The following is a 27,207-nucleotide window of genomic DNA, read 5'->3' as shown; positions in this document are numbered from 1 at the left end:
CACATAAAATACAGCTGGATTTTAAAAATATAATCTTGTTCCTGGTGCATTTCTTCTGTTTTCATTTCTCGTGATAACTAGTATAGTTGGATTTGCTCCCACCATCTTATTTCGTGTTTTGTTTTTACCACTTTTTTAGTTGCTTCTTTTTTCCCCTTCTTTCATGACTTCTACTGATTCAGAAGTTACACATTTTATTTCTGTTCTTCTTAGTGGTCACCTTCAGTTTTTAACAGCATTCTTTTTTTTTTAAACAATTCTTTTTTTTAAGATTTTATTTATTTATTTGAGAGAGAGAATGAGAGATAGAGAGCACGAGAGGGAAGAGGGTCAGAGGGAGAAGCAGACTCCCCGCTGAGCAGGGAGCCCGATGCGGGACTCGATCCCGGGACTCCGGGATCATGACCCGAGCCGAACGCAGCCGCCCAACCAACTGAGCCACCCAGGCGCCCTTAACAGCATTCTTGACCAGTCTGAAATTCATCAGTATCTCTGCCTTCATCCTGAACAAAACAAAGACTTCAAATGGTTAAACTCTGATGACCTCTTCTATCTACCAAATTTTCTTATTTTACCTTAAAAAAAAATAACTCTCTCCAAAGTCGTCATTATAAATATGTATTTTTATTTTTAAATGTACATTCAGTACAATTCACTTTTTTTTTCTTTTTGGTATACACTACTAAGAGCCTTGACAAATGCTTAGGGTTGTGTAATCACCAACATAATCAAGATAGGGTTCTACCAGACAAACAAGCTTCTTCATGCTGCCACTTTGGAATCACAACCCCCTTCCTTCCCTTAGGCCCTGATGAGCACTGATTTCTTCTCTGTCCCTATGGTTTTTCTTTCCCAGAATGTCAAATAATGGAATCATATGATAGGTAGCCTTTTCAGGCTGGCTTCTTCCACTTAGCCTCATATACCCACTTGCTGCAAGTGTCCATAGTTCATTCCTTTTTATTGCTGAGCAGTATTCCATCATATGGATGTATCACGGGTTTTTTTTAAGTTAAACTTTTCTTTTTACCCATCTTCAGTTGAAGGACATTTGGGCTGAATCAGGCTTTGGTGATTATGAATAAAGCCAACATAATTATTCACGTACAGTTTTTGTGTGTATGTGTGAACAAAAGTTTTCTTTCTTCTTCGGAAAATACCTAGGAGGAGCATTGCTGACTCGTGCAGAGAGTAGATGCTTAACTCTATAAAAAAACTGCCAAACTGTTTTGCACAGGGGCTATTACAGTTTGCATTCCCACCAGCAAAGTATGAGTGTTCTAGCTGCTCCCCATCCTCACGAGCACTTGGTTTGGTCAGTTGTGGGTGTGTGCGTGCGTTTCATTTGTTTGTATGTGTGCCTTTCTCTGTGTGTGATGGTATCTCATTGTGGGTTAAATTTGTACTTTCTAGTGAATGATGATGTTGAACTCTTTTCAGGTGCTTATTTCCCATCTGTGTATCTCCTTTGACGATGTGTCTTTAGCTCATTTTTTAAGTGAGGTTGCTTTCTCATTGTGGAGTTTTGACAGTTCATTACAAATTTTAGATACAGTCCTTTGGCAGATAGGTGGCTGGCAAATACTTTCTCCCCGTCTGTGGCTTGTCTTTCCTTTCTCTGAACAGTGTCGCTCACAGAGCTCCACACCTCCCCGATCCACCGCCTTTTCCCCTCCTGCTACTGTGTCTGCAGTACCTAGCAAATGTCTGCATAGTAGGCACCCCACAAATGTTTGTTGAATGGATGAAGTCATGAAGGAGTGGGAGAGCTGAGCTTTCTGGTCCCAGAGGAGGTGACTGCGTATCGTTCCCCTCAGAACTACTGTCTCCTTGCTATGGTTTCTGTTCTTCAAGTGACCTTCCGAGCTCTATTTTGGCTTCCTTGGTCTCCTGAGTCCCCGAAAGGTGTCCCCAGCATAATGAGCATGGGTAGCCTAGTGACTGAATAGGCAGCCTTCATCCCCCTCCCATTCTGACTTTAGGAAGCAGCATTCTAGTGGCTCATCATTGAGAGGGGAAGAGAGCCCCTTTCCGAGTGTCCTGACCCCGCTGAGCTTTGGGACTCTCCTGAGGCCTGGCCCATGATCATCGCTCTGAATTCCGGGCTGGGAGGTCCTGCCTGAGGCTGCAGCCAACCTTCCTCCTGTGGCTTGTCTTTTGTATCTCTCTCTTCCCTGCTCAGTCCAGAAGTGAGAAGCATGGCTTCTGAGGACCTCCAGGGATGGGAGGACTTTCCGTTGTTAGGGAGAGTAAAAGGGAAGGGAAAAGTTTTGGGGTGGAGAGTGGATGGCACAGGAGAGAGCCTGGAACAGGAAAAGTGCTCAAGAAATGCTCTAGCTTAATCCCTTTTTACCATACTCCGTGGAAGGGGTTTGCCATCCATGGGTGTTGGTAACAAAGTTTTACTTCCAAACGCAGATGAGACCCAGCAGAGCCTTTATCTTTGCTCTAAAGATAGTCAAATTGCCTCTTTTCTTAGTTTCCAAAGGAAAAATGAAAAACCTCTTCTGTCTCTAGAGTTTTTAATGCAGCCTGAGCTACAGAGGCTGAAAATTAGTCAATGGCTCTGAAGCACTATTGGACAAAGAGAAATAAAGGTAGAATGGGGGTGGGGATGGGGGTAGTGGATTTAGGGTTTTCTAAAAAGAAAGCATTATGCTTTTCCCTTTGAGGTAAGCTTCTTCTTTAAAAGATTAGAAATTGGGAAAAAATTAAAAATTAAAAATTGGAGGTTGCATGCTTTCCTGCCTGCCTCTGAGTTCACTCGATCAGTCAGACTGTCTATCTGTCTGCTGGTAGGAAGCAGATAATGCTTCTGCTAAGCCACTCTCTACCCCCACCTTCCCACCATCTTCCTTGTACCCCTCTCTGGTCACACTCTAGGTTCCTCCTTGCATTCTTGACACTGACTCACTTGTCCTAGGACACGTCTCTGCCTGAGGAGGAGAGTCTTGGGTGTAGCTAATTGATCAGATTGCCCTGCATGGCCCTACAGACATCTCTTATCTTTGGGCTGGACTTTACTTTGGTAAAGCATTTCCCATCTCACTCTACTCACTCAGCCTGGTAATAGCTCTTCAAGGTAGGCTGCACATTTCACTGTGGGGAAGCTGATGAGCCATTCAGCAAGTCAGAGGGCAGAGTGACTAGAGCTCCGTTCTCCCAACCCATGTCACGTGTGAGATTTTTAAGGATTGGACTTCGTCTTCAGGCAAACTCAAACTCCCCAGAGCCTTTGACTTCCCAGGAAGTTGGGTCCATCCGTTGTCCCCATCCCAAGATCTCTGGAGGCAGGGAGAACTTCTGTCCACCAGAAGTCTGTGTGGCGGGGGGGGGAAGGTAATGGCCTGATGGCCCAGTCCTCACCCCCCACCTACCACATCTTCCTGGAGGATTTCACAGCCAAGCCTCAGACTAGCTCATCTTTAAAGCTCCTTCCAGCTTCTGTTTCCAATGGTTCTTGGCTTAGTCAGGCTCTGAGATGCCTTGGTTCCTGCCATCAGCACTTCCTTCAGTTGAAGAATAAAAGGAAGCCATCCTCTGAGTTCCCACGCATGTCTCCCACCCCCAGAGTCTTCTTTGCTAGCTCCTGCTGTTGCAACTGTCAGGAGTGAATTTTGGGAGTTAATTGTTGCCATGGAGACTCTGCCTTGAGTTACTGAGCAAATGTGTGCCATCTTCTTCCTTATTTGGTGTGTGATATGGATGCTCGCAAAATGGTGAGGTTGAAGGCTCTTCACCTCTCTCCCTTGCCCTCCAAGTTGGTTCACCTGGGCCAAAGCTTCTTGACAGCCTGCTTCCCATTTCTGTCTTCCCTGAGGCTTTCTGGCCAGTCACTGCCAATGGAAAGAAAGTCCTGCCAGCTGAGGACAAGGAGACCTGTACTCTGTGGGTTGAATGGGTGGCCCAGACCCAGTGACATTTGGTGGCAACTGATCTCCAAAGCAGCAGCCCAGATTCCTGGGGCCACCCATCCCTGGATGGGGAACGGAGCCAGAGCTCCCAGCACCTTCCTCCAAGAGACAAAGCCTGTCTACAAGTTGAGGAGTTGCTCACACAGACCTCAACTCCATCCAGCTTCCATAACCGTCGTCATGCACACTGATCCCCGGTGCAGAACCCTGGCTTCACACCTCGCCTCCGTTTCCCCTGAGTGTTCATCCTCCCACGTGCAGATGATGGGATCATTAGCACCATTTTTTAGCATGTCTCTTTCCTATCCAAGATTTGCCCTTGTCTCCCCATTGCTTTTTCTACCAAACACAGACTCAACTTGCATTCAAGGGCTTCCGTCAAATCCTTCCTCTCCCACCAAACCAACCAGCCCTTAATGTCCTCTCTGCCCTTCCCCTCCTCCCTTTTGCTCTCTGCTCTCAGTAGTTCCTTGCAAGGCAGCGCTCCAATGGCAGCCTCACCCACCTCACTCACGCTGGCTTTACTCAGGTTATCTGTCCTGCCAGAATGAACAACTTTCCCTGACTCTTTTGGGAATGCATCACCTTCAAGTCCCTACCTACGGTAGCATCCTTCCTCTACCCATTGCGCAGCTGCTGTTTAAAACTTTCCATGCAGGGATGGGGGCAAGGGGCTACAATGGCACTGCAACATGCTGGAGCAGAGCAGGATGGTGGGATCCTGTCACTCTGGTACTATCAGCTACGCAGGTTACTCCAGGCCTGCCATCCAACGGGAGGAATGAGACAGCATACACATGGCCGCCCCCTCCGTGTCTACTCAGATTTGACAAGCTTCCCAATAAAGGATTCATTATTACGCAACAGTAGTGGAACAAGGGAAATAGGAAAGCTTGTAAGGCAGAATTCTGGCCTTATGTGGGGACAAGATTTCTGTTTATATGACTGCACGGGAGGAGACAGGACCTGAATTAGAATATCATACGAGTTGCTGAATAACCTCTGATCCAGGACTAATCTTAGGGGCTGTTAATCAGTTCTTCCCTGAAGGTTAAGATGGACCCTCCTGCTAACTGCTCTTTCCCCCTACTCTGTCCACTCTCCATCTCTACAGGGTTGTAGTCCAGACCATATTTTCTTGTCCCGCTGATGACGTTTCATGAGGTGTGAAGATGATTCTTGAGTGTGCAGGTCCTGCTGTGATGTGAGGAGAGGTAGCACCTGGACCCCCAACCTAACAGAGGAGTTAGAGGCCCTGACCCCAGAATGTGCCCAGTGTGATGGTGGAGACATAGCCCCTGATCTAAAAAGATCTTCAGTCAGTTAGCAGGAGGTGGGGTGGGAGGGATGACACACATAAGCTCTGCCCAATTGCTATGTCTAACCAAGTACAGCTGGACCAAACTGCTAATGAAAGGAAGTAATCACAAAGGTAGGAAGGATGATGGAGTTAAGACCTGGTTTGGAAGGCTTCCTGGAGGAGGTGAGTGCTAAAGGAATGGTTTGGTGAAGAGAAGGGATTCCACACCATGTACTGCCACCAACGTGTGTTTGGTCCGAGCCGTCCACTAAAGATTGGAAATTCTGTTCCTGATATCAATGAGTCTAGTTCAGATCTCAAGTTTTCAAGCTCTTATTTGACTCTTGTTGAGAAAAGAATTTGGGCGGCTCAAAGTCTATTCACTGCGTGCCAGCTTCGCATCTAACATCTTATGATGTGGGTAGCTTGGGAGTGGAGAGCAGAGACAAAGACGTGGTCTTGGTCTTATGGAGAGTTTTCTTTGGGGCTCCTTTTGCTGAAAGAGAAACTCAGTGTAAACCCACTTAAGTAGAAATGGGATTATTGGCTTCCCAAATTAGGAAGTTCTGAGGCTTCAGGCATGGCTCAATCTAGGCGCTGAACTGATACAGTCTTCTCCTTCTCACCCTGCACCCCCCCCACTTAGAGGACTTCATTCTCAGGCAGCCTTTCCACACAGCAGGAGCAAAGGCCTCCAGGTGAAGATGTCTTCATCTTTGGTCAGTGATCACTTAGGATTACTGCTTAAAAGGGCCGTGCCAGATGAGTTGGTTCCTTTTGAAATTCTTTCCCAGAAGTTCCTCCCAGTAATTTCTCCCCATATCTTATTGACCAGAACTGGGTGACATGACCATTCCTAGGGGAAAGAAAATCTAGAGAGGTAAGTATTTTCAACCGGGCTTCCTGCTGGATTAACAAAACTATGCTTTTGTTAGTGAGAACCAAGGGGAGAATGGATCAGGGAACCAGCAGTGTCCACAGGAATACCAGGGAAGATTCTGACTGGCTCTGCATGGTCATGTAGTCATCCCTGAACCAACCACCATGGCCTCCTGATAGAGTCCCTGGATTGACGAGGCCTATTTCTGGTGCTTCCCCCTGTTGGAGGAGGCAGTTCTAGCTGAATCCCATGGAACAGGTCTTACACAGGAAAGAGAGATTATGTTGCCAGCAGAAGGGCATATGGGCTTGTAGTCCAGAGATGGGATGCTGAGCAGATAAACACCATACACCCACTACAAGAATTTTCCAGTACAGAAAATACACCAAAAAATAGCTTCATAAAGAAAAAAAAAAAAAGGTCCAGGAATCTCCCCCTCTCCCTGACGCAATATATACAAAGTTATGTTGCAGAAACCAAATATAGCCATGCGGAGAGGATGCAGAGAAAAATGGTTTAGAAAGGAAGACTTCCTGGTGGGAGTGCACTTGGAGCTGGGGAATCAAGGTGGTGATGGTTAGAGGCGGAAGCACCACACAGAGGCCATGAACAGGGCTGGCTGGGAGAGGGAGGGAGGGTGGGATGTACAGACCACCCTGAGTGTTCTCTTGCCCTTTGGCCACGGAGGCTGGGTTTCCTGGGCCCCACAGACTAGAGGCTTCCCTGCCCCCGCCGCACCCCCCCCCCCCCCGCCCGCCGGGGTTAGCAGCTGCAGCTGGCTTTGGAGAAGCCTTGATTAGCATTATCTTGGTCTAGGAGGTTGGGCAGAGGGGAATGGGGAAGATCTCTACTGCTAAGCTGCAAAGGAGAGGAGGGAGATGGTTCTGACACAGGAGCAAGAGGGGGCCCCTGGGAGCAAGTTCCTAACCCAATTAAGAAGTGATTATTTGGCCATTTTCAAGGGCTATGCCAGTTACCAGGTACCTCCCAGGAGGCCCTAGCTGGCAGCCTGACAATTTACCATTAAACCTGGGATCTGGAGCTGTGCCTGGTGTGGCAGCTGGGCAAGGAGCCCAGGCTCAGGCAGCTGGGGTAGGAATCTTTAAGGATGAAAATGATGGGTAAGGAGTTTGCTGTTACCATGGAAACTGACTCTGGGTGGATGAGCTATAGTCTAGTGGATAACGGGGAGAATGCCATCTACCACCAGGCTTCACTATAGTGGCAAGTGGGCACCTCTGGAACCCACCATCCCGGCTGTGGGCATGGGCACTGTCCGCCTCCTGTCTTGCATCCTCTTAGGGACATCACGATCTGGCAATGTGCCTGCCAGTTCATGTCAATATCTGAGGGGCCTTGGGAGATGCCCCCAAATCAGAAAAGCCTTTGGGGCTGCCACCCTGAGTTAGCTGTGCCTGACAAGAAAATAGTACAGTGCCAGGCCATGGGATCGTAGTTGGGGTGAGGGCCACACACTAGGGCCAGGCCCAGGGGGCATGGTGAGAATGCCCGTGGGCAGCAGGATGCTGGATTGGGAGTAGGTGACCTCCATTCTGATTCCAGATCGATCATTACCAACTGGCTAAATGACCCTTGGCAAGTCACTCTCCCCAAGGTCAGCCTTGGTGGTCCCCAAGACCCCTTCCAGCTCCACTTTTCCTCTCTTCTGGGATTTGGAACCCGGCAGTTTTCATCTCAGCCCCTCGTGCCAGCCCACTGAACTACCCTGCCAATGCAGAATGCCCCCCCCCGCCCCGCCCCCAGAGACACTTCCAGGCCATTCTCAGGCTGCTGTACTGGGTCTGAGACAGGCCCGATGCTGGGGCAGCCCGTTCTGCTGGTCTTTGCTACTTCGGGCCCTCTTGCCCCTGAGCTCAGGGGGATCTGAGCTCACACAGGGATGTTCCCGAAGCTCGAGACTTGCCCCGCGCGCTCCAGGAGATGGGCTGAACCAGCTGCCTTTGCGATTACTCTGCCATTTCCAGTAGGTGCTATTTTAATTGGGCCTTTCTCTGGGACAAGTGTCAAGGAAAGAAAGCAATTTGCAGCGTGGGATTTGGGCTCTGGCACTGTACCCACTGACCAATTTAATCTTCTCTCCCCTCATTCTCCATTCTTGACCCTTTCACTTCCCCTCTGCCCCCTCCATCCCAGGCTCCTCAGCCCGTGGCCTCCTTCCCACCCTAAGAGGGGCAGCAGTGTGGGTTGGGGTCCAGGAAGCAGGGGAAGAGGACCTAAGAACCCTGCCCAGGGCGAGGGACAGGAAGGAGAAGTGACTTGGGTACTGCTACCAGCTCCTGGGAACTCTTTCAGAGACACTAAAAAATACAGAAAAGCCAGCAACTAAGGAGGACGCCAGGCTCCTACAACAAAACAGTGCCTTCTTGCCTGTTTTCATCCCACATCCCCTCCTCCAGGAGGCCCAACTGCATCACTTTGACACACACTGTTCACTCCAAATTCAAACAACATTTCTTAAGTGCCTACTGTGTGCGGAGGGGTGGGGAACGGAGGAGGGCGGAGAGTAATGACCCTACTTTCAGGAACCCTGTGTCTGGCTTTGGACTCCAAGCCTGAGCTCCACCCCTCCTGGGTACACCCTTTTGCTCACACTCTTCCCTCCGAGACCTTCCTCCCAAGCTGCGCTCGGTCAAATCTGACTCATCTGGGGATCCAGCTCAAAAGCCTCCCCCAGTGTCTCAGGTGGCTAGCCACTCCTGGTACCTATGGTAATCGAGTTTGCACGTCTTATTGTTGTGAGCTAGATGTGCACATTATTCAAGGGGAGTGCGGCAGGCTGTACTTTCCAAAGGCGGCCAGGCCCATGGGTTTATCCCACCTGCTCTTCTTAACACCGTGACTCACACTTTTCCCCCCCGGGGAGGTGGGGTGGGGGTGGGGGGGCTTGAGACTGGCATGGCCCAGGTAGTAGGGCAGAACTGATGGCACGTGGCTTCTGAGACTTGGTCATAAAAGGGATACAGCTCCTACCTGGCTGTCTCCCTTGCGCTGCTCACTCTGGGAACCACCACGTTGCGAGGAAGGCCTGGCCACAAAGCACAGCCTGTGCGGGGGGGTCCCGTGCACGGCCCTGGCTGAGCAGCTCAGCGCACATCAAGCACCACATGTGTGACTGAACCTTCCGATGAGTCTCCTCCCCCGCCCTGCAATCTTGCAGCTGAGGCTCCAGCACCATGGAGCCGAGGCGAGCCATCCTAGCCAGGACACGTCCTAATTCCAGATCTTTGGCAACGTGAGGTATAACAACTGAGTATTGTTGTTGTAAGCCCCTGTGTGTTGGTGGTGACTTGTCACACAACAGTAGATCACTCATACAGATGGGACCTTGTGAAATCATGTTGGTGCTCCAAGGCCCAGCCCCATGACTGGTACGTAGTGGGTGCTCAAGTACCAGTTACTGAGTGAATAAACTAAGGAACCTGAGCGGGCAACAATTCCAGTCTGAACTTTCAACCATCACGCTGGCCTCTCTTCCATCCTCCCGCCGAATTCCACTACCCTTGGGGAACCGAGGCTGTCCCCAGCCTGCCCTTGAGGCGTGAGGGCCCCGAGCCCTGAATCACCCAACCCTGCAGCCTGCCCCAGCTCCACAAGCTCTCAGTGTTTAGCTATTTGGAGTTGGGGTGCTGCTTCTCACAGTCCAGAGCATCCTCACTGGTCCCCACATGCCCGATCATTCTGTCCTCACGACAACTCTGAGGAAGGTCAGTATGAACCATCCCCCTTTCACACGAGGGCACTGAGATCGAGAAAGAGACGACGGTAATCAAGTGGGGACCTGAATTCAGGTCTTCTGACACCAAACTCAGTATTATATCCACACGATACCTATTCCCAAACACAGTCCAACTGGAGGAGACTGGTGGTACTTGCGGGGATATCAGATCCTTGACTAACCACCACATCAAATTGAAGAGGAAGCGACCAGACTCAGGTCTTCTGCAATGCGGATTAACAACTTCAGCTACTGTCTCCTTATGGCCCAGCCTGTGCAGTAAGCACTTTAGCTACATTGCAGTGTTCACTGGCCCCCAGCCGGCCTGGGAGATGGGCACTATTCATCCCTAGAGGAGAACAGAGGCTTGAGTGATGTGACTTGCTCAAGGTCACACAATTAGTAAGGGATGGAGCTGAGCTGCATACCCAGGCCTGCTCGATTCCCAACATAAACTCTTCTGCCTCCTTACAAATCAATGCCACTTCCTGGCAAAGCTCCGAGTGTGGCCATATGAACCACCATTCTTTATTATTATTATTCCCATGATACACACAGAGAAACAGGTTAGGGTGATCAGGCCCAAGCCTGCCCTGCTAAGAGTGGAAAAATCAGGATTCTAAACCACGTCTAACATCTGCATCCCAAACAGTATGGCACCACCTCCATCACCCTAGGTCACATCTCAAAAAGTGCAACAGGGTCCTTGGGGGTCAGGTCCTCCCAGGACAGCTGAGCCTGTCCGCACCCCACACCAGGCTGACTTCTCCACTAGGTCTCATCTGCATGTCACCATCAAGAAAATGAGCTGTTAGGGGACCTCAGGCTATGCAGCAGTGCCAGCCCCCCATACCCAAGCCCATTTGGCGGTCTCACCAGGTCGGAGGAGTCCAGGTTGCTGGGTGCTCCTGAGACTGGCCACCCAGAGCCCCAGCACACCCTCTCCTGCACACTTACACCAGATGAGGATGCCGTACGAGCATGCACCCCTTTACTGAGCTCCTGGGTCCAGAGTCCAGGGCGTGAGCGGGGCTCCTTCCCACATTTCTGGTTTCGGGAGGACAGCTAGGGACCCCTGCTGGTATCCACACCAGTGCCTCCTGTCACCCCCTTACTGCTTCCCACACAATACTTCCCCACTCTTTCCACAGGACACCCCAAACCCAGACAGCTGAGAACTGAGCTCTCCTCCCTGAGTCCCCAGGAATATCAGTACCACAGCTCTGGCCACGAATCCATTCTCTACCCAGCTCAAATCCTCCCTCCTCCAGAAAGGACTCCGTCACCACTCCCACCTCTGTCTAGACAAACTGTCCTCTGAACATGGTCTCTGGTGTCCAATCCACTTGCTTGGCACCTAACACCACCCCGTGATATCTCCTGTCATTTACAAAAAAGATTTATTTTAGAGAAGGGGGGAGAGTGTGAACAGGGGGAGGGGCAGAGCGGGAGGGAGAGGGACATGCAGACTCCCCACTGAGCGTGGAGCCCAATGAGGGGCTCGCTCCCACCACCCCGAGTTCATGACCTGAGCCGAAACCAGGAGTCAGATGCTCAACCGGCTGAGCCACCCAGGCGCCCCCTTGTCATTATTAAATTGACTTTTTGTAGTAAGAGGGTACAATACTAGGATTGAGCTTTTTTTCCCCCTTTAGTATCTCAGGCCCTCTACATCGTTCATTAAATGCTGTTCCCTCCAAATGGGGGACCTCAGAAAATTGATTCCAAGGTGTTTTCTCATGGAAGGAGGTGGCCATGACTTCCATTCTGGAATTCTGCTCTTCTTCCGAGAGGCTCTCCTTCCGAGAGAAGCTGCCCTCTGCCAAGGGAGTAAAGGAGGGGTAAGGAAAAAGTTCCCTGGAAAAAATTCTCACGGACACTGAATTTACACCCGCCCCGTGCATACAGCACCCAGCATTTGGACAACATGCAGGAGAGTTCAGGGTTTTATCTGCTGATATTCACGCCAATGTGGACAGGTCGGAGGGGCAGCGGTGAGTCTTCTCCTCCCACAGGGGTCCAACTTCCCGATTCCTTGCCTCCGTCTCTGCACACGCCCTGGGCACGGGAAACTCTTCGTAGAGCAGGCCTGGAGGTGGGTAGAGCCAGACGGTGGGCTCTGCCCACACGGTCCCAGGGGCAGGAACGGGGAGCCCATTCGCTGGCTGGACCAGGGAGGGAGGGGGTGGCATGGCCTCCCGGCTGCCCAGGGCGGGCACACCCGCTTGCCTCTGAGGAGTTACTGCCCATCAGCGACCCGGCTCCGCCTCGGGCTTCTCGGGCCTCTGAGCGGCAACACCTGTGTCAGGGAGCTGTGAGCCAAGGGGACACCAGCGTCAGCCCTCCCAGCAGCACTCCCTGCCTTTGGTGGCTCCAGGCTGGTCAGAGCTCGGTAACTGTGGCCAGCACCTCGCTCTCCCAGGAAGCCCTCCTAGTTAGCCCACTGTGACAGCCACTCTAGACTCTTGTCCCTTACCCTGGACACATCCGCAGGTCACTCTGTCCTCCAGGTGTTTCACGTGAGCCCTTCCTGTCCTCCCAGTTAGACAGGAATAACCACCGGTCACACCTGGGAGGCATTTAGAGCAGTGCTCTCAACCTTGGCTGCGCAGGAGACTCTCTTAGAAAATTCACACAAATACCCTGAGCCCCAGGCCGCCTCCCAGATCAAGCAGCTCCGCAGCTCTGGGGGCAAGACCCCGAATCCGGACTTGGTAAGCTCTCCAGGAAGCAGCCGCGGCCCCAGACCTCTGGGTCTCTACAAACACCAGGTCACTTGGGCCCCGCATCTGCTGTGGGAAGGGACACGGGATGGGGGTTACCCCAAAGCTGAGGCTGCCGCCTGCACCCTGGATCCCGGGCCCTCACTGCTCCTTACTGCAGCTGCAGAGACAGGGGCTGCTTCCAACCCACCTGGGCCCTGAGACACTGAACAGGGTGCCAGGTGCATGCCGGGCTCTGGTGGCTGTGTCCGAAAGGACTGGGGCGCTGGGCAGGCTCGGCTGTAGGGCCCAGTCAAGGCCACGTCGACTCTCTGGGAGGCATCACAGGTGCCCAGGAGGAGGGGCCGATGAGCCCCCACTAGTGGAATCTCTAGGTCAGGGGTCAGCCTCCAAGGTCACAGGCCCCCATTCCTGGGTGCTCTGCATCTGTCAGGGTTGTCTCAGCCTCTAGCGTAGCCACGGTGGCCAACCATCCGGATTCGCCCCGGCCTGGGGAGGTTACCAGGAGTCAGGACCCTGAGCTTTAAAACCAACAGGAACTGGTCACCCTACTGGCCTCTCCCCTAACAATCCTTGATGCACTCTTGCTCACGAAGTCCCACACCCTTTTACTTCAACCATAGCACACGGCTAGTGGCATCAGTGGCCTTGAACCTTCTGGCTTCCTCCTGGCCTGGCCACAAAAGCTTTGCTGAGCCATTGTACTCATTTCTCAGAAATCGGTTACCTGCCTGGGCTGGGCTCACCAAGTGCCCTCCTGCAGGCCAGTAGCCCCAGTCACGACTGAACACCTACCTCTCCGTACACAGGATGCACACAAGTCCCCGTAGTGAAGCCCTTCCCGCCACCGTCCCCCAGACGTGCGGTGCCAGGGGTATGTTGCGGGGTGGCAGGACAGGCTTCTTGGAGGGGACGTGGCATTGTGGGGGAGTCTGTGGCACACGCCAGAGGAAACATCTTGTGCAAAGATACAGAAGGTTCCAAGAAGCCCAAGCGGTCTGGGGAGGATGCAGAACTGGGGAGGGGGTGGTGGGGAGGGCTGAGAGGTGCACCAGAGGTGGCAGCGCGAGGCTGGCTCGTCCCACTGAGCTGCTCCACTCAACTGACACAGAGGCACCAGTCAATGAGGGGGCCCCACTGGCCAGGAAGGATTTGGCCCCTTCCCCCACCTGATGGGAGAGTCAAGCTTCCAGCCTCCCGAAGCCCACCCCCGCTGCTCAGGGCGGTGGGTCCCTGGTGTGGCCACAGGGAAGTTCCTGGGGGGCGGGGGGGACCGCCTCACCTCGGGAAGAAAGCCCTAGGACTAAAGCAGTCTTTCTCACCGTTGTCTACACGTTTTAATCGTTTGGACAACCCTCAAAACTCCTCATGCCCAGGGTGCACCCAGGCCAATTACATCAAATCAGGGTAAGACCCACAAAGCTCCGGAAGTAATCCCCGTGTAGAGCCAAGATTGAGAACCCTGTGCCAGAAGGATGTAGGGAGGTGGGGAGGGCATGCTCACAGAGGGGTTCCTGAGGCAGGGAACTAACCAACTGCACTGGAGGGCGCCAAGGACCTACCAGATGTCCTGGCCCCATCCCACCTCCCTCCTATCCCAAGTGCCACGTGAAATGAAAGGACATAAAAAGGGGAGTAGGAATGAACACACGCTTTGAGAAATGTTTTCCATGCTTGTTTGCAAGAATGTCCACGTGCTGAGGGAAAGACTGAACGGAAGGCGAGTCTGAAAATCAGAACTAATAGATTTCAGGTCTTTTGTGGCCATATCCTGAGAACCCCAAGCAACAGCCCAGAACCACCACTCGGCAGGGAATTTTGTATGTAAAAGGAACCAACCCAAGGGTATGGCTGTTTCCTCCTCTTCCAAACAAACGAGGCCTCAGGCCCAGAGCCCCGTGCTGGACAGCTCAGCCACAGGTAGGGTTATGTCGCTCCCTAGTGGCGAGGCCTGAGTACAGCGCGCATTCTCCACTTGAGAAACTTCCCCACAAATGCCCTCTCCCGAATTCAGTTAGGAAAATACTTTAGGACAGAGAACCTGCCCTGTGAGGCTCAAGTGCCTTACAGCCTACACGCAATCCTGGCATCCTGCCTACATCTCCTGCCCCTCATCCCGGGCACGGGAGGCGCCTCAGTACCATGGTCATGAGCTTGGGCTATACAGCCAGACAGATGTGGGGCCTGGAGAAGGTCACTGAATCTCAGCCCACTTGCACAATGGGGATAATACATGACCTGATTCGGAGGGTTTGTGAAGAGCAGAGGGGAGGGAGACCTGACTTCCAGGAAGGGCCACACACAAGCTAGCAGTAGTAAGGTCCGGGTTTTCCTCTGAGCAAATGGCATCCCCACCCGCACTGACACAGTGACGGATCATGCTTCTCTCTTTGCTCTGGCTGCTGGGGTTCAGAAGCAGACCCAGAACAATTCTGGAAGGGCTTCATGACTTGCATTTGGGTTTTTTTTTCTTAGTAATGACACTCTACTCTGATTTGCTCTTGGTCTTCATTTCTTCATATTGCACTGTTTTAGTCAGTTCCTGTAAATTTCCTCAAATCTTTTCTGGAATAAGAGAGGATATAAACAAATGAGACTTTATTTTGGACTCGATAAGTTTTGTTCTTTACACATATATGCCCGCCCAGTTCAGCATTTATTTTCAAATGGTATCATCTTTGATTAAGCCAAAAGCCTTATGTCTAAAAGACAGTGGTTCCAAAATACACACATCAGAGTTACCTTAGAGACTTAAAAAATACTCTAATTTAGAAGGTTTGGGATAGGCCCCCAGGAATCTATAATTTTAAAAAAGCTTCCCGCTGCTTCTAAGGCAGCCAGCCTAGCCCCTGGCCACGGAGCAGTGTTTGAGAATCTCCGGCCTGGAAACTTTAAAAAAGGGGCCATAGTTATACAAGATACTTTTCTAAAAAAAATATCAATCCCAACTTTATTTAACTGACGTGTTTCAAAAACAATGGGTGTCAATCCAAATCTGCAAATCAAACCCACTTGAATTCATCAGGGCAAAAACTTTGGGAAATCCCAGCAGTGAAGCCTCGTATAAAAATCAAGACTCTCCTACTTACTTGGGTCTTTGAGTTTGGTTTTTCTTAAAGTGGTCACACCTGGAGTAAACTTCCATGGAATGAAGATAATCCCAAGTTCTTTGACAACCCACCTGTCTTCAACTGCCACAGGCACACCCAAATCCCGTACAGGGTCAAAGATGCTGTCCCCTGGAGATTCTCTCACCTGCTTGACTTAAGGCTTCACCCCAGCTCCACTAGAGGGTGCTCCTTCCCTAGCCTGGACCACTTCCTTAGGCTCTGGCGGGGGGGGGGGGGGGGGGGGGGGAGAGGGGGGTTGCTGTGGAGACAGGAGCACCCAGTGAGGCCAAGGTGTGTTTCTCACAAGGCCCTGAAAGCCAGCTTGTGCCATCTCAGTGCCTCTGGGTCTCCAGACACACTGTGGGGGCTGTTTCCTAGCCCCAGGTGGTAGAGACCCACAAACTGTCTTCATAATTTTTATTACAAAGTCGGGAGAATGGCTCTCAAAGTGCAGCAGGACAGAAAGCCTTACCTCTGGCTCACCAAGACCAGCGCTCACTGGGAGGGCAAGTGTCGAAGCACGCTGGTGTACCTAACAAACAGATCTATCACATCAGCCATGCAGGATGGGGTGTTGGGGGAGTTTCCACACCCACCCCCGCCCCGAGTCCAGCTCCAAATGGCTTAGTTGTTCCTTATGCACCTTCCTCTAAAGGGTGCTCTTCGGCAGGATCCCTAGATGCCCAAGGGATAGGACAACTGGATCTGTGCAGTTTAAAAATCCATTTTACGGAACTCTTTTTATGGACTGCTAAGATCCCTGTGCTGGCAGGGGAGCTAGGAGGTGCTGGAAATTTCACCTCCCCAAAGTCAGACCTAGGTCTGAAGATGCCCAGACTCCTCTGTCTCCCCTCCAGGCCACCGTTCTCACTCTGGAAGGACCCGCAACCCTTTTATGACGGGGTCCCAGATCCCCCTTTCCTTGGAAATCCAGGGCCCTCGGTTAGCACAGAGGGGTAGGAGCAACAGCCCACCAAGTGTGAAATCAGTACCAGGGGAAACTCATGTTGAAAATCTGTGACAACTAAGACACATTCGCCAGAAGGTACGCCTAAAAACAACAAAACTGCTACAGAAACAGGTGGGAGGTAAATAAGGGAGGTGGAATGGAACACACACAGAAAAGGAAGAGAAGACAGGTGACCGTCCAGGTGACAAAAAACACATATAGGACGCAGGTGAGGCAGGAAAATCCCAGGTGGATTAATACTGACCCGGGTTCCAGTTCCGGGAAATTCCAAGTATTATTTTATGTCTTGCCACAAGGCTAGTGAGCTTAGGGGCTGGTAGGGCCTGTGACACATGAAAACACATGCCAACCAGGTCTTTCTGGAACTTGCAGTGCTCACTCACAACACAGAGGCTGGCTTTACAATAAATTTCACAATACACCAGGTCCTGGTGCAGCCTTGATCCACGGTTGGCCAGAGAGAGAAAAAGGTGCCGGTCCCTGACAACAGAGACTCACAGGACGCCAGGGACATCTCCAGGGTGGTGCCTGCCCACAATGGCTGGGCAGAATGGGGGCCTGGCTGGCAGCTGCTAGATTTCAGGGAAGGGAAGACAGCCAGAGAATCAGAGACGCTAAAACTACAGAAGACGCTTTAATGGACACAACACTAACCTCCGCATACAGCGACATTCTCAGGGGCAAAGGCCCACCAGGGCCTGGGCATGATGCCAGGCTGCAGTCCTGGAACTGCAGAAACCACCCGCTCTATTAACCACTGGAAAAAAAAACCAGTGATTAGGGTCTTCAGTCTCAAGACCAAACATTCTCAGGGAATAATACTGGCCTCACTTTAGAAAGGAGCAACACCCAACACCCTAATGTGGAAAATCTTACTTGCTGTCTGCAATAGCATCAGTGCCTCTGTTTCCTCTAGGTAGCTGCTTCCAGGGAAGGGTGACAAGTATCGGCAGTTAGTCATCTGCATGTCCCTGGGGGATGGGGGAAGCTAGTACCAAGAGCATGGAAATCCATCTGTTACAATGATGTAGGGAAAGAAGGCCTCTTTCCCCTCCTCCGTTTTGCTTCTGCTCTGACCTACCCATTAGGGGCCAGAAAGGCCAGATGATGACCAAGTGGACGGTCCTATCTGCAAGGCTCACTATGAAAGGCTTCCCAGGGTGCGCGGCAGCTATGTGGACAAAACCAGCAAAGCCATCCTCTCCTTCCTGCTTCCTTCTTCCTCCCTTACCCTTACCGTCACTTCCTCCCCCAGTGAGGGCAAGAAAGAGAGAAAGAGAACAGGTACTTCTTTCATTGCCTAAGCGCTGTGCAGCGTGGTGGCACTAACTGCCCCCTCCAAGGTATCACAGAACACAGAGCAGGTTTGAAACTCCCACTAGGTTACAGATCACAATTACTTCCAAGTGGTCTTCACAATTAAGAAGGGCATACATTTCAGAAGGCAGCCTCTGGGCCCCCCTCTCTCGCTCACGCACACGCTTTCACGCAGACTCTCACTCGTGGGAACGATGGTGGCCTCGGGGCGTGGCTGGCTCATGTCAGGTACTGCACCACGAGGAACATGACCACACAGGTGAGCAGCATCCCACCAATCATAAAGTACTTGTCCTGGAAAGCCCGCTTCTCAATGAGCCGCATCACGGTGTTGGACAAGCCCAGCATGTTGGCGATGTCGAGGATCTTCTTCTGAGTCCCCTGGGGCAGACAAGCAGAGAACGAAAAACAACGATCAACTCGTCTTGCCAAGGAATGGGACTTTACCAATAGACAGTCTCCTGGTCATGCCTAAAGCATATAAAATGCAGCATTAATCAGAAATAGATCGACGCTTACGGTCAAATGACTTTTGATTAAGGTACCAGAGCAAAGCAGGGAGGCAAGAAAAGTTTTTTCCACAAATGTGCTGGAACAATGGACTCTAGCTCACATACGTATCATGGACATGTATACACACACACGTCTCCTATGTATCATATACGTATATGTGTGTGAGAAGACCCTCAATTCATATTATGCACAAAAATGAATTTGAGATGGATCACAGAATTAAACATAAAGCTTCTGATGGAAAACACAGGAGAATATCCAAACACTGGCAATAATCCAGGTGTACGTCAACCAGAGAATGGGTAAACAATGTCCAGTGAATCGGCATGATGGGGATACTCCTTGACAATTAAAAGGACCTAATGACCGGGCGCCTGGGTGGCTCAGTTGGTTAAGCGGCTGCCTTCGGCTCGGGTCATGATCCCAGGGTCCTGGGATCGAGCCCCGCATCGGGCTCCATGCTCGGTGGAGGCCTGCTTCTCCCTCTCCCACTCCCCCTGCTCTCTCTCTCTCTCGCTGTCTCTCTCTCTGTCAAATAAATAAATAAAATCTTTAAAAAAAAAAAAAGGACCTAATGACCGACATGAACAATATGAAAGAGCTTGGAAAACACTCCTGAGAGGAAGCCACGCTTCCGAATCCATTTAAATGAAGTTCAGTAACAGGCAAAACTACTTTATGGTGAGATAATCAAAACAATGGTTCCCTGGAAGGAGGAATCATCTGGCTGGCAAAAGCAGGAGGGATTGTCCAGGGCCCATGGAAATGGTCTCTGTCTGGAGAGCAGTGTGAATTACAAAGGGGTGTGCATCTGCCAAAATTCAATGACCCGGGCAAATTACATCTGTACACCTGTATGGACATTATACCTCAAGAAAATTTTTTGATGTTGGAATGTTTTATGTACTTTTTTTGAAAGGGCAACATCAAAAAACTCTTCCTCTGCTCCCTAACTCCGAAATCCTGGCTGTCAGCCCATTCACCTTGTAGAGTAGAAACCTCTGGGATTCTTTGGTGTGTAACGTGTGGGTCAACATCCATGTTTACCAGAGGGTCTGACGTGGGTGACATGGAAGGACACACACCAACACAGCCACCCCTTACATAAACGCCACCAAAACCCAAAGGGTTATTTTACTCCTAAATCAACAGCACACACCACCCAGCGTGCCCTTCCTCTCTGCTTTCTAAGTTTTGTTTTTAAGCACACTCAATTTCTTACGAAGTAACAAGTATAAATGACTCCTGGGGCAGACCCTAACCTACTTCCACACACACCACCCACCGCTTCCTTACGGATGGCACCCAGCCTAACGCCCTCCGTGCATTTTTTAAACCAACGATGCATTAACGAGCAAGAGAGAAGAGGCAGAAGTGAAAACGACGTGAGGACAGGAATTCAAAACCTGGGTTCAGCCCAGGCAATGACGAACAAGCCTGAGAGGGATCTCTCAAGTCCAAATTAACTGTTGCCAGAGGAGGCCAGAAATGTGTTTTTTCCACGACAGTGATGGTAAAATTTAGGCTCTCACTAAAGAGTCTGCTTAGCTCTGAGAGCAGATTATTTCATCACTGTACAAAGTGCAAGTAGCAAGCTTCTACAATCACCTGAAAATTAACATAAATTTCAAAAAAAAGGTATTCCTTTCCAAACACAAATTTCTCCAAATCACGGCCCAGTTCCTTCATGCTCTCTATGTTCCTTTCCAATGGTTTAGGCAGAGAAACCCCAGACAGAAGTGGGGTGGGAGGTGGGTGGCGGGAATCAGGAGACAAAAGGCAGGTAGGCAGTGGTAGGTGCGTGGAGGAAAGTGTTAGAAAACTCACATTCCAATCCCACCCGCCTCTCAGGCTTCCCGGCGCTTCCTTCTGGGGACAGCCTAGGGACAGATGCTGCTTGGACTCCCCCGTGACACCAGACTTTGCTGGGAAATGAACACTGGGTTTCACAAGAAGCTCTAACTAATCCCCACTAGGTCGACGTTAGTGCAGTGCGGTGAGTCTTATTCTAAAAGGGTTTTACTGGGGCGCCTGGGGGGCTGAGTTGGTAAGTGTCCCAACTCTTGATTTCAGCTCAGGTCATGATCTCAGGGTCGTGGGATCAAGCGCCGGATGGGCATGGGGACTGCTGAAGATTGTCCCTCTCCGTCTGCAAGCTCCCCACAACCCCTGCTCTTGCGCACGCTCTCTAACATAAATAAACAAAAGGGTTTTACTGTTTTTCTGGGATATGGACAGTTTTCCAAAGAAAGGGCAGATGAGTCATCACTTATCAGTTGAGATTACGGCAGGTGGCCGCTCGGAAAGAGAGGCACCTGTGAAGCTGTCAGAGACCACACTTCTAGACCATCAGAAGCACCATGGCCAGTGGCAGGAGGTCAAGTGTCCCTCACGGCTCGCCCGACCCTCTCCTTAGTAAAGATGGCAGGGGCTGTCCAGCCACGTACCGAAGTCCTGCGGAGCTGACAGGCTCAACGTGGTCCAACAAAAACTAAGATAAAGCTCACACTTCCGACTGACTGTTTCTCACAGCTCAGTGGCTGGGAGTGCTTCGTTCACAGGGGACCACACCCTGACAATAGGCACAGCCCACACCCCATTATCCAACAGGGCTGATACAGGAAAAGGGCTGAGGCTGAAACACCACGACTGACATCAGAATCTGTGTAATGTTTCTGTAAACCACTCCCGGGATTGGGGGTGGGGAGGGGGTAGGTTTGAGTCTCAGCCAATGGGGCAGGGCTTCTAGAAACACCTGTGACTAACGAGAGTGCTAGCGGTGCTGCGGGTCAACAGCCGGTGCTCTAGAAGCCATCTGCTGCCGGTCTACCAGGGCGGCCCTAAGACCCCACCCACGGGGGCTCAGTTACAGGAGCACAAAAGGTCTCGGTTCCAAGGCGGTCTGTGTGTGCGGGGGGGGGGGGGGGTGCTCCGGGAAGCCATGGGAAGGGGAGGTGCCCCATACAGCCGCATCTGCCTTCTTGGAATCGCGGATTCTGTCATTTCTGAAATTGTGGAATTTCTTGGTCTTTTTGGTTCCTTTTGTAGCAGTCACTTTCATGACAGGTTCGGTAAATGGAAAAAGACCTAGACACCGAGAGATGCTAAATTATGCTTCGCTGCAAGCACAAGAAATAACTGCTGGTGAAGAGAGTGTGGTGACCCGTGGACTCACAATAATTCAGCTCTGATAGGAAGGATCCCAGACTCCATCGAAATCTCAAAATGTGAGGATACGGAACCGCAATGTAAACGCAGGTACCAAACCACTGGATGAGGCCAAAACAAAGGGCCTTTTCCCTGTCCCCCAGAAGGGCCCCCACCTTCAAGGTCAGTCTCTGGGCCCTCAGTCCCTCCAGAATACTGTGCCCTCCTCCAATGAGGTCATCCACGCTGTGGTGAATTTTCTGGAGGGAGGAGTTGAACTGCAGCGAGTCATCCGTTGGTATGGTGGTATCAGAGTCCTGTGAAAGAGACGCAGGCACTGGATTAGCTCTGCTGGCTGGTCAGCTCCTGGGGTCCTACCGCATCTGGCCGCTCTGCCTTTTGGCCAAGGCCAAGCCAGAGGAACAGCCAGAGGGAATGGTGCAAGAATCAGAGGAACCTAATAGAGAGGAGAAAGCGAAGCCAAGACCTGGGGTGGCCTCTGTTCGCTCAGAGGAAGAGCAACTTCCCTCCGACTTGGCACTCTGCAAACAAGTCCCGCTACACAAGGCCCATTCATTCCTGCCTCTCTACCATGACCACCGCCTAGGACAGACAACATCAGGCCTTCAAGGCCTCGCTGGCCTTCTCCTAAAGGCTTTCTCTGACTACTTCCCTGACTATGAACTTAGCTTGGTCCACGTGTTCCTCTCCTTGGCTTTCCCTTAACACATTAGTATTAAAGGTTTGCTTTGGTTCTGCAGCTGTTTTATCTACAGTTTATCCCTGCCATTAGATTGAGACTCAGGATACAGGAGCCCATTTCCAAGGAAGGCCCAATGGTAGCCTGAATGACAATTCTCCTAAGCGGGCAAGAAATGGCTGTAAAGAAAGGAAGTGAGGGAAAAACAGACACTGATCAAGTGCTTTCCCCTCTGTGTGCGCATTACCCTAAGCTCACTTAATCCTCACTCTAACGTGACGACTTAGTTACTATAGTGTCCCCATTTTAGAGGTGAAGAAACTGAAACCCAGAGAGGTGGAACAGCTTGTCTGAGATCAGGCAGAGCTGCTAAGTCCAGCGGGGCCTGCATCTCACTACTGAGTGAGGAGCCTGCCCTCTTTAACCACCCAGTGGAGACAAACCCTGAGACTGGTCCTGGGGCTCTAAGTTTACACCAAAGGGGGCTGTATACAGAAGCCAGTCGGGACTGGCCGTACTTCCGCTTTCCTGCCTCCTGACCATGGCACACTCTTCAGCCTGGCAAGCAGTGCCCTTCTCACCTCCTTCAATCACCACCAAGAGGCTAAACCACCTCTTTTTTGCTGCACAAGTTCGGAATCATTTCCCACGCACCTGCTCCCCGTCCCTGCGGCTCACACAGGAGCGTCTCCCAGGGAGGAGCCCCGGCTTTGCCTTTTTTCCCAAGCTTTACTCTCAGCATAGTCAACAGTGTTCTGCACATGGCCAATGCTCAGGGGGGCAAAAGACCCCAGCGTTTGAATGAATGAATGAGCGACTTCTCTTCATCTGACCAGCATCTGCAGAATGCCTTTTATATACAAATCTTTCTTACCCTCTTATAGCTAATGGGGCATCATCACTCGGAAAAACGTATCCTAGTTTTAGCTCACAGAATGACCAGCAAGTAGTCCATTTAGCAAGTCAATTTTTACTAGGGGCACCGTGTGCTCCACACCACACCAAGCTGATAAGAAACAAAATAATTCTAAGTGATCGTCCCTGGCCTAAAACAGGCCTGAATACCCAATGCCATGACTATCAAAAGCCCACAAACCTTTTAGTGTGTTGTATAGTTCATTATGCTTTTGAAAGGCATCTATGAAAACCTGGAAACTACAAAAAAAAAAAAAAAAAGGAAAGGAACTATGCTTACCGCTCTACCACCAGCACATCCTCATTACACTTTTGAATTGTTAACCACTGATATGTGACTGCTTACCCTAGAGAAGTAAAATCTATGCAGGCACATTCTGAAATACTCAGGGAAATTTACTGCCAGTGGGGACGCGGCAAAGGGACAAACCTCGGTGAAATGTGGACTGATCTGAATTCTAACGGCAGGCTCAGAACGCTAAGACCTCATTAGAAAATGAACCTCTCTGTAAAACGAAACAAAACAAAACATAAAGGCCCCCAAACCCACCTCGCTTGGTGGAAATATATAATGCAGGACATGAAAAAGGCCAATGTGCTCTACAGCCGTGCGCAGGAAATGATTCTATCGAGATCCAAGGGCAGGGCCAAGGGTGTCCCCCAAATCAAACATGCAAGCCAACAGGCCACTTTCGAACAGGCTCAAAGTTAAGCAATCCATCCAAAACAAAATATCTGTTAACAAATTCCTCCAAACTGCTGCTCAGATTCGGGGCAAAAACATTTTCATGTATCCGATCCTGGAGCTACAGACACAGAGCCGTGCTGAGCGCCCAAAGGCAGCTTTGGAACGCTGCCTCCTGACAAATGGTCTCTGTTCTCATCATCGTGTCTCTATCTGATCAGAAAAAAACCTTTCCACCACGTGAACTTCCACCTCTCAGTCCAACCAGGTCATTTTCACCTCTGCCCGTGTGCTCAGTGTAACTGCTTCCTTTTCGGGCTTCTGTGTTCGCCAAAGAGATTCCCTGTCTAGGTCTAGTGTTGGCGGCAATGCACGAAGGCCACTGTCACTTCCAGTGGGTCTCCTCCTCCTCGGTCGGCTTCAGACACCCCCGAAAAGGATGAAGCTCCAAGACCCCAGCTGCAGCTCCAGGGAGCTGCCAGGTACCTGCAGATCCCCACCCCGGAGCCTGGCTTACGTTAGCGGTGAACGTGCGAGACAGAAGCTCCTCTCGCTGTCTCTCCTGCTGTTCCCTTGCGTATCGCCGATGCTGGAAGTTTTGGAGAGCGGTCTGCAAGTGCTGGACATCATACTTTAACTGGTCAACACGCCTGGAATTGATGGAGAGAGAGACTACATGTCAGGAACCCAAGGCAGCACGCTGCAGTGGCCAGGCTTTGTATTCAAGGAAGATGCTTCCTTGCTTCTCCCGACACTGCTTCGCGATATCTCCAACAGAATCTCCTGATTTTGATCGAGGATGGTGAAAAAAAAGCAGCAGCCTGTGGTTCCAGTCGGGTGGTAGCCCACGAGATTCCAGCAGCTTTACTTAAGCTCTGCTGGTCTCTGAGTCTGGATGCATGACAGGCAACAGGTGACAGGAAGCAGGCTCAAGGACCTCTCCCTGACCTTCCATGGACTATATCGCTTCCCAAGAAGAAGCCCAAGGGCATCTTTCGAGTAAAGCATCAACAAAGTTTCATAAAACTTTTGGGAGCAGGGGCTGGGGTGGAGGTGTTGAGGGGGGTTTCATTTTAATTTCATGGGGGAGTACCAAACGTAAGATTGGCATCTTATTATAAACAGACTGACTGAAGTGATTAAGGGCAAGATTTCATTTCAACCCAAGAAGGCAGCGGGAACCAAAGGCCAGAGCCAACCTCTCCGACAGCAGTAGGCTTCAGGTAGGCAGGCAATATCAAAATGACCCAACATAAGGAGACATGAGGCTTCTGAGCCACTAACCTCACAGGGTTTTTATTTTGAGGAAGCATCAGTGAAATGGAATCGTGCCCTTTAGGGGAACTTTATCTTTACAGAGTCTCGTTTTTCAATGTGTAAATGGATTTTTCAGAATATTCGCTAGCCTCCCCTGGGCTAGTCCTCACGGGCTGAGGGTGTCAGTGCACTCACAGTCTGGCATTCTGTCTTTTGTTAGGGGGCTCCTTGCTGGACAAAATCTCCAGACGTTCTAGATGGCTGAATATCTGGTCTATGCTTGCTTGGATTTCGTTTTCTACTACTGCACAAAAGAGAAAAAAGAGTAATTGCTGGAAGAGACAGCGAACTTAAATTAGAAGGATACATTAAACACATCTTTTTTCCATATCCAATAAATTCAAAGAAACACATTTTAAAAGGAGAAAAACACATATACTAGTGAGTAACTGGAAAAAATTCAAGTTATACTAAGTACTCTGTAAATGTTTTTCTAAACACATACACACATGTAGCTGTTAAAGCCATAACAATGCCAATTTTTAAAAAAGCTAGATAAATCTGTAGAAATAAATTTCTTGCCTTTAGAAACAAAATAAGCAAAATGCAGTATCTTCTGAAACAGAATGAGGTCTCTTTTCCTTTGAGATTATTCTCAGATACGAGTTATAAATATCTAGTAAAAAGGCTGCCAATTGAATTCCCTACAGTAATGAGGTTAAAAGAAAAAAAAAAGCAAAGGGGAAGATTAGTGTGTGAAACACAGAGAAGTGCTCCCTTAAGGCTTTCCATAAGAATGGGCAGGCTGACGCTGATGTCCCCAAAATAGACCAAATATCACTAGGAAAGGCCCAGGAAAGAATCCACAGAGATAAAGATATGATAAATACACTCATTTTCCTTATCCCTTTTGATAAACAGTCGAAATTACCGCTTTTCCATTTTTCATCATACGACAACGGGAATGTTGGGAAGGCAAACAGAGCCGATTGGACACTAATCTGTGCACAGAAGAAAGGCACCCAGACTGCTTCTCGCCCCAGAAAGACATGACAGTGGACCTGTCCAACCTACAGCTGATATACAGTTTGGATGAGAACGAGGTGGGCACAGAACCCAGAGACGCTTTTGAGGCTGTGGAAAGGAGGCACGAGTGGTCAGAATCGGGCGTGCTGACAGCCCGGCAGGGAGGTGAGGGGGTGGCCTCCGCAGCGTGTGGGGAACCAGTGGTGCCTGTCTGACCAGCTCCGAGAGAGGACCTTTCCTTACAACGGCAAAGAAACCACGAAACAAAAAGCAGAGCTCTTCTCCAAAGAAACCACGGTGTGGGAACTAAACTAATTAATATTGCTATTCGTTTCTGAATAATCCTCCTAAAAAAGCCACAGTTCTCAGCTCAGAAGAAATGACCGATTCCAGTTCAACATCTCTGAGTTGGTATGGAGCACAGTCCTCTAAGGGCTCGGTAATTAGATGAAGACAGGTGGAGGAGAGAATGTCCATTCCCATAGGGCCATGTCAGGTTGAGCGGAGGGGTCACGGGGGTACGACTGGTGGGATTCCACAGGGTGCAATCAGGGAAGCCAGCGACTTTGCCAGAGGGTGTTTCTGTCCACCGAACAACAGAACTCATTCTGCGCTGAATCATTAAGCCCCTGAGGCAGAAACGCGGTCAGGAAACCCAGCCCATTAGCATGGTGTCATCAGAGAAAGGACTCTGGTCTCCATAGTTAATTACTCACGGTGCAGAGACTGCTTGTCTGCCGGTCTCCAGGTGTCCCATGTGAGACTGGATCTCGTGGACCTGCCTCTCAAAGGAAGAGAGAGGAAATGAGCGAGACAGGAGTAATCAACAGTGTTTCGGCCAGGAAAGACACGTTTTCTGATGCCAACATGTAACCGATTTAAATTGACAGCATCGCTGAACTGTAAAATTTGTAAGTGGCACTTTAGGCCACATGTTTTGGCAGGGTTTCTAATAATTTAACACGAATATGAATAATAATACCGACAGGCAGCATTTACTGAGCACTTGCCATA

The 27,207-nt window shown here is 50.4% G+C and overlaps 1 pseudogene across 1 annotated transcript; it reads right to left on the bottom strand.

Moving 5' to 3' along the window:
* Nucleotides 1-16,066: 16,066 nt before the first annotated feature.
* Nucleotides 16,067-26,965, bottom strand: LOC148163407 (Golgi SNAP receptor complex member 2-like; annotated as a pseudogene). The gene is made up of 5 exons (XR_015769318.1): nt 26,910-26,965; nt 25,363-25,471; nt 24,428-24,560; nt 21,787-21,927; nt 16,067-18,331 (listed from the first exon to the last, which is right to left on the bottom strand). The product of XR_015769318.1 is annotated as a Golgi SNAP receptor complex member 2-like (transcript).
* Between the last annotated feature and the right edge of the window lie 242 nt (nt 26,966-27,207).

The sequence above is a fragment of the Eumetopias jubatus genome, unplaced genomic scaffold, assembly GCF_037043125.1.
Source record: "Eumetopias jubatus isolate StellerSeaLion01/CBP00866 unplaced genomic scaffold, mEumJub1_p1.0 scaffold_10, whole genome shotgun sequence".
Lineage (NCBI taxonomy): Eukaryota > Metazoa > Chordata > Mammalia > Carnivora > Otariidae > Eumetopias > Eumetopias jubatus.
Note: the sequence above shows the minus strand (reverse complement) of the source record. Positions and strands in the feature narration are given on the sequence as shown.